The sequence below is a fragment of the Chlorocebus sabaeus genome, chromosome 11 (genome assembly GCF_047675955.1).
Source record: "Chlorocebus sabaeus isolate Y175 chromosome 11, mChlSab1.0.hap1, whole genome shotgun sequence".
NCBI classification, from domain to species: Eukaryota; Metazoa; Chordata; class Mammalia; order Primates; family Cercopithecidae; genus Chlorocebus; species Chlorocebus sabaeus.
Window position 1 is genome coordinate 116,052,528 of NC_132914.1, and position 12,570 is coordinate 116,065,097.

The window sequence follows — 12,570 nt, forward strand, 5'->3', positions numbered from 1 at the left end:
CACACAGTGGGCCGAGTGTCTTCTTTCACCATTCAATGTGACTCAGATGATTTTGGTAAACAGCCCAAGAAACTAGATGTGACATTTATGTTTGGACTTAGTCGCACAACCACATAACACCCAGAAGGCTCTAACAAGCAAATGTAAAATTTTAATTTTATTAGACAGATTTTTTTTATAGTCTTGAATAAAGGGGAGTGACATTCAGAAGTACCTCCTAAATCATCAGAGAGAGAGATTCAATTATGTTTGCTGTCATTTGCATTATCTGTACTTTGAAGAATGCTAATTTTCTAAAAGTTGGTTACCTGAGTACAGTAAAAAAAGAAAAAGAAAAAAAAGTCTCTCCCTAATCAAACAAGCTTTGGTTCCCTGAAAAGCTTAGTGGTGGGAAAATTCAAGTCCTTTTCTTTTCTGGGAAATTGGGTTATGTTGTGTAAGGTCACCAGTGCAAGTGTAAGAGCCCTGATAATTTTTCTTTTGCATTTATAAAAGGAAGCGAAAGTGACATCCAAATAAGGAAGCCATCCAACACAGTGTGTGCATATAAAATTATTGATAATGGGTTATGTATAACTAATCTTCGTGCCTCATTCTCAGCTCCCCAGAAATTGTGAGTCTCCCTTTGCAAACTTGCAGGTCAGAATGGTGAAAGTGAGTGTTAGTCTTGAGGAAACCCAGTCCCAGCTAAGTCTAGGTGCTTCAGTCAGGCTTCTTTTGATTGAAGCCAATAGAAACCCTCTCCACTTACCTCCAGTACAATTGAGGCTTTGCTGTAAGATGCAGAAAAATCTCTTGGGAGTCTAGAGAAAGCAGAACAGTAGGCCTCAGGAAGGGCAAGGTGCATACCAGGAACCAATAGGATGGTGGTAAGAAAAATAGGCTCTTCCAGTTGCTTGCTGTGTGTCCCCAGGTAAGTTACTTTGCCTCTCTGTGTCTTAATCTCAACAGGTGAGATGATAATGTATATACTGCCACTGGCAATATAAAATGAATTGATAATTGTTCTATGCTTAGCACATACTATATGCTCAATAAATATTAGTTGTTATTATTATAAACATTTTAAAATTACATTTGTGCAGCTGTTTCATCTTCCTTTTGGTTGCTCATGACTTCAACCTTTACAGTGGCTCCTGAGTCCGCCTGAGCTTTTAAGTTCTAGTGCCTGTAACTCTCCAGAAACGATGCCTCCTCTCAGTTGAAGTTGCTAAGAGGAACAGTCTGATTGACTTATCCCACCCAAATCACAGGCCCTTGCCAGCTCGTGGCTGGAATCCCTGTAGGACAGAGATCTCCCTGGTCCTTCTGTCAGGGGATGGGCTCCCATCAACAGGGTTGTAGGTGAGGAGTTTCCCATTAGGGGGCATAGGTGAGCAACAGGCATCTGGAGCACGTCTAGGAGCACAGGTGTGGTCACTTCTGGCTGGGTGGTAAAGGAAGACCTTTCATGGGCTTCAGGAATAGGATTATGTGTGGGGCTGTGTGATCAGTGTGACTTGGAAGCAGTAGTTAGGGATGAACTGTCATGGTAGTTTTAACTTAACTTATAAATGGAATAAAAAATATGTATGTGTATGCAGTACGTGTCATTTAACGATGGGGATATGACTGAGCCTATGCAGTTCTTAGGCTACAAACCTGTACGCCATGTTACCGTGCTGAATACTGTGGGCAATTGTAACACAATGGTAAGTACTTGTGCGTCTAAATATAGAAAAGATACAGTAAACATACAATATGAAAAACAAAGGGTAAACCTGTAGAGGGCACTTGCATTGAATGAAGCTTGCGGCACTGAAAGTTGCTCTGGGTGAGTCAGTGAGTGAGTGGTGAGTGAACATGAAGACCTAGGTCATTACTAAACACTGCTGTAGTCTTTGTAAACACTGCACACACAGGTTATACTCAATTTATTTAGTTTTTACTTTTCTTTCTTTAATAATAGATTGACCTTAGTTTGCTGCCACTTTTTTACTTTATAAATGTTTTTAGTTTTTAAAAACTTTTTGCCTTTTTTGTAATAACACTTAGCTTAAAACAAAAACACATTGTATAGCTATACAAAATATATGTGTGTTTATATGCACACACATAGGTGTATATATACACATAAATATTATATATTAATATGTAATGTATAATGTCTTATGTATAATATATTATAATGTATAATCAAAATATTTATTATATAGGAAATATATTTTTACATAATATGTATTATTATATATTAATATATTATATATATGAAATAGGATCTCACTCTGATGCCCAGGTTGGAATGCAGTACCACAATCATAGCTCAATGCAGCCTCAAACTCCTGGACTCAAGTGATCCTCCCACGTCAGCCTCCCAAGTAGCTAGGACTACAGTTGCATGCCACCATGCCAGGCTATTTTTATTTTTCGTAGAGGCAGGGTCTCATATGTTGCCCAGTCTGGCCTTGAACTCCTGGCCTCAAGTGATCCTCCTGCCTTAGTCTTCCAACATGCTGGCGTGAGCCACTGCATCCAGCCACTTTCTTTCTTTATATTCTTATTCTATGAATTTTTAAACTTCTTAAAACTTTTTTTCTGTTAAAAACAAAAACACAAATATATACATTATCTTAGGCCTACACAGGGTCAGGATTCTCAACATCACTGTTTTCCACCCCCATATCTTGTCCCACTGGAAGGTCTTCAGGGGGAATAACATGCATGGAGCTGTCATCTCCCATGATAACAGTGCTTTCTTCTGGAATACCTCCTGAAGGAGCTGCCTGCGGCTATTTTATGGTTAACTTTTAAAAACTATAAGTAGAAGGAGTACACTAAAAAATAGTGACAAGAAGTATGGTATAATAAATATATAAATCAGTTACAGTCATTTATTATTATTACATGCTGTACATAATTGTATATGCTATCCTTTTGTAAACTATTTTCTCATTTTTTTCTTCTATGTGGCATGGTTGATGTCGAGCCTGTGAGCAGAAAGTTGGCCCCAGATTTCTCCAAGTCCACATTTCTGTGCCTCCAATTCTTACATGTCCGAAGACAAGAAACTATAGACATGCCTTTGTAGGAGGGTGTGTGTGCTACACTTGCATATGACTGGAAGTGCAGTAGGTTTGTTTACATCAGCATCACCACAAAAACTTGAGTAATATATTGCAGTACAGTATTACAATGGTTAAGACACCACTGGGCAGTAGAAAGTTTTTAGCTCCTTTATAGTCTTACAAAACCACCATCATGTATGTGTTCCATCAACTGAAATGTCATTATGGAACAGATGACTCTGTGTGTGTGTAAGTGTGTGTGTGTGTATGTGTGTGTGTGTGTGTGTGTGTGTGTTTTCCTTCTGAGAGAGGGAGGGCAACAGATAATTTCATGAATCTAGTTGAAGGGTGTATGTGTTCAGTAAACTATTCTTTTAACTTTACTGTAGGTTTTAATTTTTTTGAAATGTAAAGAATGAGAAAAATCACAGTTTAACAAGTACAGCAAATGTTCTCATAATAGATGCAAATAAGTAAGTAGATACACAAAATGGGCAGTAAGCAAACAAGCCCAGCACTCAGCAAAGCCCAGATCTGCTTATCTCTTCTCTAAGTGGTATTTTTCTCTCTGAGCTTCCACTTCTGCATCTGTTAAATGGGCTCACATTACTGCCTCCTAGCCTGCTGAGGGGTTTCATTGATTGACAGATATGCCGTGCAGGACTGATGTTCAGCTGCTAGGCATTGGTACAGCTGTGCTGGTTATCTGCAGCTAGCATCCACTCTGACTGGTTGGGTTGTCCTGGTTGTGAAATATGTTTGAATACTGTTCTGGATACCTGGCATGTAGTAAGAGTCAAATTCGTGGACACTGTCTTTAATGTCATCATTATTATTATGATCTTTTGAAGCATCATTCCTGAGTGCCTTTGGTCTCCCCACCCTAGGGATCTATAAAGAAAGAGGCTTTGGGAATAACTGCTGGATTGGGTGGGGGAGGTGGCCTCAGCACTGAGTGTTTTGGGCACCTCAGGGAACGATATTCTAACGTGAAATAGACAAAGAGATTTCAGCAGCACTTCAGGCTGGGGTGAAGTGTGCCCTCCTGACCCAGAAGAGATAAACTCTATTTGCAAACTAAATGCTGGTACAAGCTGAGAGAGCAAAAGATTCCCTGGGCTGCAGGGAGATGGAGGGATGGAAGCTGAGACCTTGGGCCTGTGTTTCTGGACCAGAAGGAGAAAATGTTGGAGATAAGGGGCCAGCTGTGTGTTCCTGAGTGGGCCCTGGGTACAACTGGATGGGATACAGAAGGGTGTATATTTCTACTCTTTCTGACTGTTGCCTTGAGATCCTTTAAAATAATATTAATATCTGGCATGTAGTAGGAGTCAAATTCACGTACACGGCCTTTTTTTTTTTTTTTTTTTTTTTTTTTTTTTGAGATGGAGTCTCACACTGTCACCCAGGCTGGAGTGCAGTGACACGATCAATCTCGGTTCACTGCAACCTCCGCCTCCTGGGTTCAAGAGATTCTCCTGCCTCAGCCTCCTGAATAGCTGGGATTACAGGCACCCACCACCACGCCCAGCTATTTTTTTGTATTTTCAGTAGAGACAGGGTTTTACCATGTTGGCCAGGATGATCTCAAACTCCTGACCTCATGATTCGCCTGCCTCAGCCTCCCAAAGTGCTGGGATTACAGGTGTGAGCTACTGCACCTGACCCCATGTACACTGTCTTTAGTGCCATCATCATCATTATGATTATCTTCAGCATCATCCCTGAATGCCTTTGGTCTCCCCTACCTAGGGACTTGTAAAGAAGGAGGCTTTTGGAATAACTGCTGTATTGGGTGGGCACAGCTATACCAATGACTGCCAGCTGAACATCAGTCCTGCATGGCACTCATTCTTGAGTGGGCCCCAGGTATAACTCGGCTGGATACAGAAAGGTGTTTAAAAGCTGATGCTGTTTAAACCTCGTATTTCTACTCTTTCTGACTGTTGCTTTGAGATACTTTAAAATAAGCTTAATAAATGTTTGTTTAAATCACAAATAGATGAATAGATAGATGTATGAGGGTGGATGGATTTAATAAATAGAAGCAAGAATGAGAAAATCATTAAAAAATGGACAAATAAATGAGTGGATATTTGAATGAATAAATGACTGAAATAATGAGGAGTGAAGGATTTAATAACTAATTTATGAATAATAAAAAAACTTTTATTGAGGTCTTTCTAAGTCCCAGATACTCTGCTAAGAAATGGACCTACATTATCTCATTTAATCCTTACAAGAACCCTATAAAATAGACACTATTGTCATTCCTATTTTATAAAGGAGAAACTGAGGCAGAGAGAACTAAAATAATTTGCCCAAGATTGCACATCTGGGAGTAATGGTGCCAGCATCCCAATGAATGCTTTTGTTTCTGTGCTTAACCACTGTGGTACCCCGTTGTCTTAGTCTGTTTGGCTGTTGTAAGAAAATACCATCAACTGCATAGCTTATCAAGGACAGAAGTTAATTTCTCACAGTTATAAAAGCTGGAAAGTCCAAGTTGAGGGTGCCAGCATGGTTGGGTTCTTGTGAGGGTCCTTTTCTGGGTTGCAGACTGCTCACTTCTTAGTGTCTAGAAGCAAGACCAGTACCCTCACGTGGTGAAAGGGGTAATTTCCCTTGGGCCTATTTTGTAAGGGCACAAATCCCATTCGTGATGACTCTGCCCTCATCATCTAATCACATCCCAAAGGCCCCACCTCTTAACACCACTACATTGGGGATTAGGATTCAATTTATGAATACTGGGGGGAGAGAGATATTCAGACCATAGCAACTGTGGACCAGAAATATGTGGACTTATTTTACTCCTTGGATAGTTGTTGGCCCCAGCACCTCAAGTCAGCTTAGAGATTCATTCATTCATTCCACAGATATATGCTGAGCACCTGCTATATTCCAAGTCCTCTTCTAAGCACCAGGGACACATTGGTGAACAAGCAAACGTGGCTCCTCCATACATAGCTTATGCTTCTGTAGGGAAGACTGAAAATGAACAAATATGTAGAAGTAAATGCCACTCAGAAAAACAAATCATGCAAAGAGTTATAGGAAAGTGGTGTAGAGGGAAGCTATTTTACATACAGTGGTCAGGGAACATCTTGCAGAGGAGGTACAAAGACCTGAATTATGAGCAGTGAATTATGCAAAGATCTGAGGAGAGAGCATTCCAGGCAAAGGGCACAGAAAGTGCAAAGGTGCTGAGGTAGAAATGAGGACATACAGAGAGGGAGACAGGTGCTAGACCTTTATCCTGGATTTTGTAAGTCAAAATTTGAAAAAAAGACTTTGTTTTAAAGGAGATAGAGTGTCTGAATTGCATAGTAAAACATCACTGTGGCTGCTGTGGGTTGTTCATTACTTTTGTCCTTAATCCAGAGAAACAATGGTGTAAGAATAAAGATCACTTGTTTGTCCTACTCTAAATGATTCCCCTCCTGTCCCTTCCTTCTTGAGACCCCATCTGCCACTGGCATTACCACCAGTTGGTACCAGCATATTTACTGCAAGCTATTCTCTTCTCGTGCTCTGTCTTCTCCTGGGGATCCTTGGCCTTGCTACTCATCCCAAAGCCCCAGTCACCAGAAAAGTAAAATGGCAGCAATGTATATATCCAACAATAGGGAATTGGTTATGCAAATCTATTTACTATAATCCAAAAATGATGTTGGGACAATGACGGGATCAAATCTACCCATACCAATATTAACCTTGAATTTATATGGGCTAAACACTCCACTTAAAAAGTACAGATTGTCAAGTTGGATAAAGAAGCAAGACCCAACTGTATGCTCCTATTTTCTCATCACTCCTATTCAACATAGAACTGAAAGTCCTGCCAGAGTAATCAGGCAAGTCTTCAAGAAACTTATCTCACATGCAGTGACACACATAGGCTCAAAGTAAAGGGATGGAGAAATATCTACCAAGCGAATGGAAAATAAAAAAGGTGTAGGAGTTGCTATTCTAATTTTAGACAAAACAGACTTTAAACCAACAACAATAAAAAAAAAAGAAGGGCTTTACATAATGATAAAAGGTTCAATTCAACAAGAAGACTTAACTATCCTAAATATATATGCACCCAACACTAGGGCACCCAGAATCATAAAACAAGTTCTTAGGGATCTATGAAGAGGCTTAGATAGCCACACAATAATAATGGCAAACTTCAACACCCCACTGACAGTATTAGTCAGATCATCAAGGCAGAAAACTAACAAAGATATTCAGGACTTTTAACGCTTGACCAAATGGACCTAACAGACATTGATAGAACACTTTACCTGATAACAATAGAATATACATTCTTCTTATCTGCACATGGCACATACTCTAAAATTGACCACACAATGGGACATAAAACAATTCTCAACAAATTCAAAAAAACCCAAAGTCATATTAATCACACTCTGGGATCACAGTACAATAAAATAGAAATCAATACTAAGAAGATCTCTCAAAACCATGCAATTACATTGGAAATTAAGCAATCTGTTTCTGAACGCCTTTTGAGTAAACAATGAAATTAAGATAGAAATCAAAAAATTCTTTGAAACTAATGAAAATAAAGATACAACATATTAGAATTTCTGGGACACAGTTAAAGCAGTGTTAAGAGGAAAGTTTATAGCACTATACACCCACAGCAAAAAGTTAGAAAGATCTCAAATTAACAACCTAACGTCACACCTAGAGGAACTAGAAAAACAAGAGCAAACCAACCCCAAAGCCAGAAGAAGAAAATAAATAACCACAATCAGAGCTGAACTGACTGAAACTGAGATATGAAAAACCATACAAAAGATCAATGAAATGAAGTTTGTTTTTTGAAAGAATAAATAAGATTGATAGACTATTAGCTAGACTAACAAAGAAAAAAAGAACAATCCAAATGAATACAATCAGAAATGATAAATGACACATTACTACCAACATCTCAGAAATACAAAAAAAAAAAAAATCCTCAGAGACTATTATGAACACCTCTGTTCAACTTACCTAGAAAACCTAGAAAAAATAGATAAATTCCTGGGAACATAACCTACCAAGATTGAACTAGAAAGAAATTGAAACCCTAAACAGACCAATAAGAAGTTCTGAAAGTGAATTTGTATTAAAAAGCCTACCAAGCAGAAAAAGCCCTGGAGCAGATGAATTCACAGCTGAATTCTGCCGGATGTATAAAGAAAAGCTGGTACCAATCCTACTGAAACTATCCCAAAAAAGTGAGAAAGAGGGACTCCTCCCTAACTCATTATATGAGAGGCCAGCATCATTCTGATATTAAAACCCAGCAGATTCTGGATATTAGACCTTTGTCAGAGGAACTTAAACAAATTTACAAGAAAAAAAACCATGAAAAAGTGGGTAAAGGACATGAACAGACACTTCTCAAAAGAAGACATTCATGTGGACAGCAAACCTATGAAAAAAAGCTCAACATCACAGATTATTAGAGAAATGCAAATCAAAACCACAGTAAGATACCATCTCAAACCAGTCAGAATGGCAATTTTTAAAAAGTCAAGAAACAATAGATACTGCCAAGGTTGTAGTGAAATAGGAACGCTTTTACACTATTGGTGGGAATGCATATTAGTTCAACCATTGCAGAAGACAGTGTGATGATTCCTCAAAGATCTAGAACCAGAAATACCACTTGACCCCAATATCCTATTACTGGGTACATACCCAAAGGAATATAAATCATTCTATTATAAAGATACATGCACGTGAATGTTCAGTGCAGCACTAGTCACAATAGCAAAGACATGGAATCAATTCAAATGCACTTCAGTGATAGACAATGGTATATATATGTCATGGAATACTATGCAGTCATAAAAAGGAAACAGGCTATGTATTTTTCAGGGACATGGATGGAGCTGGAAGCCATTATTCTCAGCAAACTAATGTAGGAACAGAAAATCAAACACTGCATGTTCTCACTTATAAGTGGGAGCTGAACAATGAGAACACCCAGACACAGGGAAGGAAACAACACTCACTGGAGGCTTTGGGGGATGGGATGGGGGAAGGGAGACATTAGGAAAAATAGCTAATGCATGCTTGGTTTGATACCTAAGTGACAGGTTTATAGGTGCAGCAAACCACCATGGCACTAGTTTACCTGTGCAAAAAACCTACACATCCTGCCCATGTACCCCAGAACTTAAGAAAAAAAACCTGGCAGGGACACAATAAAAAAAAGAGAAAACTTCAGGCCAACGTCCCTGATGAACATAGATGCAAAAATCCTCAACAAAATACTAGCAAACTGAATATAGCAGCACATCAAAAAACTAATCCATTACAGTTAAGTAGGCTTTATTCCTGGGATGCAAGGTTGGTTCAACATATGCAAATCAATAAATGTGAATCATCATATAAACAGAACTAAAAAGGAAAACCACATGATCACTTCAATAGATGCAGAAGAGGCTTTTGATAAAATTCAACATGCCTTCGTGTTAAAAACCCTCAACAAACTAAGCATTGAAGGAACATCCCTCAAAATAGCAAGAACCATCTATGACAAGTCCATAGCCAACATCAAACTGAATGGCAAAAGCAGGAAGCATTCCCCTTCAGAACTATAATAAGACAAGGATGCTCATTCTCATCACTCCTATTCAACATAGAACTGAAAGTCCTGCCAGAGTAATCAGGCAAGAGGAAGAAATAAAAGGCATCCAAATAGCAAGAGAAGAAGGCAAACTATCTCTCTTCATAGGTGATATGATTTGATACCTACAAAATCCCATTGTTTTTGCCCAAACATGCAGATCTGATAAATAACTTTAGCAAAGTTTCAGCATACAAAATCAATGTACAAAAATCAGTAGCATTCCTATATACTAACACTTTCCAAGCTGACAGCCAAATCAAAAATGCAATCCCATTCACAATAGACACACACACACACACACACACAACCTAGGAATAGAGCTAACCAGGAAGGTGAAAGATCTCTGCAACAAGAATTACGAAACACTGCTAAAGAAATCAGAGATGACACAAATGGAAAAACATTCCATGCTCATGGATAGGAAGAATCAATATTGTTAAAATGACCATACTGGCCAAAGCAATTTACAAATCCAATGCTACTTGTATCAAATTATGAATGACATTTTTCACAGAGTCAGAAAAAGCTATTATAAAATTCATATTGAACTAACAAAAGGATCAAATAGTCAGTGCAATCTTACGTAAATTGAACAAAGCTGTAGGCATCACATTCCCCACTTCAAATTATACTACAAGTCTACAATAACCAAAACAGCATGGTACTGGTACAAAAACAGACACATAGAACAATGGAACAAAATAGTGAATCCAGAAATAGAACCACACGTCTACAACCCTGTTGATCTTCAAGAAAGTTGACAAAAACAAGCAATGGGGAAAGGACTCCCATTCAATAAATGGTGCTGGGATAACTGGCTAGCCATATACAGGAGATTAAAACTGGACCCCTTCCTTTCACCATATACAAAAATCAACTCAAGGTGGATTAAATACTTAAATGTAAAACCTGCAATTATAAAGACCCTAGAAGAAAACCTAGGAAATAACATTCTGGATATAGGTCCTGGCAAAGATTTCAAGACAAAGATGCCAAAAGCAATTGCAACAAAAACAAAATTGACAAATGGGATCTCATTAAACTGAAGAGCTTCTGCACAGCAAAAGAAACTATCCACAGAGTAAACAGACAACCTACAAAATGGGAGAAAATATTTGCAAGCTATGCATCTGACAAAGATCTAATATCCACAATCTATAAGGAAACTAAATATGTTAACAAGCAAAAAGCAAACAACTCCATTAAAAAGTAGACTAAGGACATAAACAGACACTTTTCAAAAGGAAATGTACACATAGCCAACAACAATATGAAAAAATGTTCAATATCACTAATCATCGAAGAAGTGCAAATCAAAACCACAATGAGATACCATCTCACACCAGTCAAAATGGCTATTATTGAAAAGTTAGAACAAAACAAAACAAAAGAAAAAACCAGATGCTGGCGAGGTTGCCAAGAAAAGGGAATACTTCTACGCTGCCAGTGGGAATGTAAATTAGTTCAGCTACTATGGAAAGCAATTTGGATATTTCTCAAGGAACTTAAAACAAAACTACTATTTGGCCCAGCAATTCCATTGCTGTGTTTATACCCAAAGGAATATAAATTGTTCTACCATAAAAGCACATGTATGCATATGTTCATCACAGCACTATCCACAATAGCAAAGACATAAAATCAACATAAGTACCCATCAACAGAGGACTGGGTAAAGAAAACGTGGTACATATACACCGTGGAATAACTATGCAGCCATAAAAAAGAATGAGATCATGTCATTTGCAACAACATGGATGGAGCTGGAGGTCATTATCCTAAGTGAATTAATGCAGGTACAGAAAACCAAATACCACATGTTCTCATGTATAAGTGGGAGCCAAACACTGACTACACATGAAGAAGTTGATAATAGCAGGGTCTACGTGAGGATGTAGGGTGGGAGAAGGATGATAATCCAAAAGCTACCTATCAGGTACTATGCTTATTACCTAGGTAACAAAATAATCTGTAGACCAAACCCCTGTGACATGCAATTTACCCACAAAACAAACAAACCTGCACATGTACCTCCTGAACCTAAAATAAAAGCTGGAAAGAAAAAAATGATTGCTGATGTTATACCAATATTATATATTATTATACCAATAATAGTGATAGCTACTTGAACATCTATTGTGCACCAAGCTCAGTATTAATAATGAATATATTTTCCTGCATTTCATCCTCTTGACGCAGAGAGATTAATTCCACTTTTGTCCTCGGTGTATAGATGAGGAATTTAGGGCTTAAGCATCTTGCCAAAAGTTGCTAACTTCGTATAGAGTTCAGTAAGAGTAAGTTGCAGGTCTGTCTGATTACAAAGTCCATGTTCTCAACCAATGCCAATTCTGCCTCTCGTTGGACTATGAGCTGCATTGTTCAGTGAAGGCTGGCTATTAAATAATAAGCGTAGCTTCCAAGCCCATCGTTTTAAGCACCAAAAGGGCATGCAGCTAAATGTTAAAAGTTGTTTTCTCTGGGCAGTTAATTATAGGAGAGGTTTGTGTGTGTTTATGATTTTTGTAATTAGAGCTCAACAAAAGCAATAAAAGCCTCTGTGTGTTTTTCTTCTCTACTCAGCCCCTCTATCTTTCTCCCCTGTGGCCTTCAGACCAGCTCTGGGATTCTCTATTAATATAAAGCTAGCATGGCCTCTTCCCCTTGGCCTCCCAGCTTTGCAATTTCAGCACAGTTCTCTAGATTGCTTCCAATTTTGCTAGCATTCTGGATGCTGAGTTAGTTGCAAATTTTTTACCTCCAGAAACGGAAGTGTTGTTTCTTAGCTAAGGGCTTGAATAATACATTTGCAAAAAAGCCAGGTCTCTAATATTTTGCCATTTAGGGTGTGTACTTGGTAATGGACAATGGTGTGTACTCAGCTCCTGG

General features: G+C 38.4%; 1 non-coding gene across 1 annotated transcript; it reads right to left on the minus strand.

The window, feature by feature from the left end:
• Nucleotides 1-2,941: 2,941 nt before the first annotated feature.
• LOC119624057 (small nucleolar RNA SNORA38) lies at nt 2,942-3,072 on the minus strand. Its single transcript, XR_005240146.1, has one exon. It is a non-coding gene; the product is annotated as a small nucleolar RNA SNORA38 (small nucleolar RNA).
• Nucleotides 3,073-12,570: the final 9,498 nt, after the last annotated feature.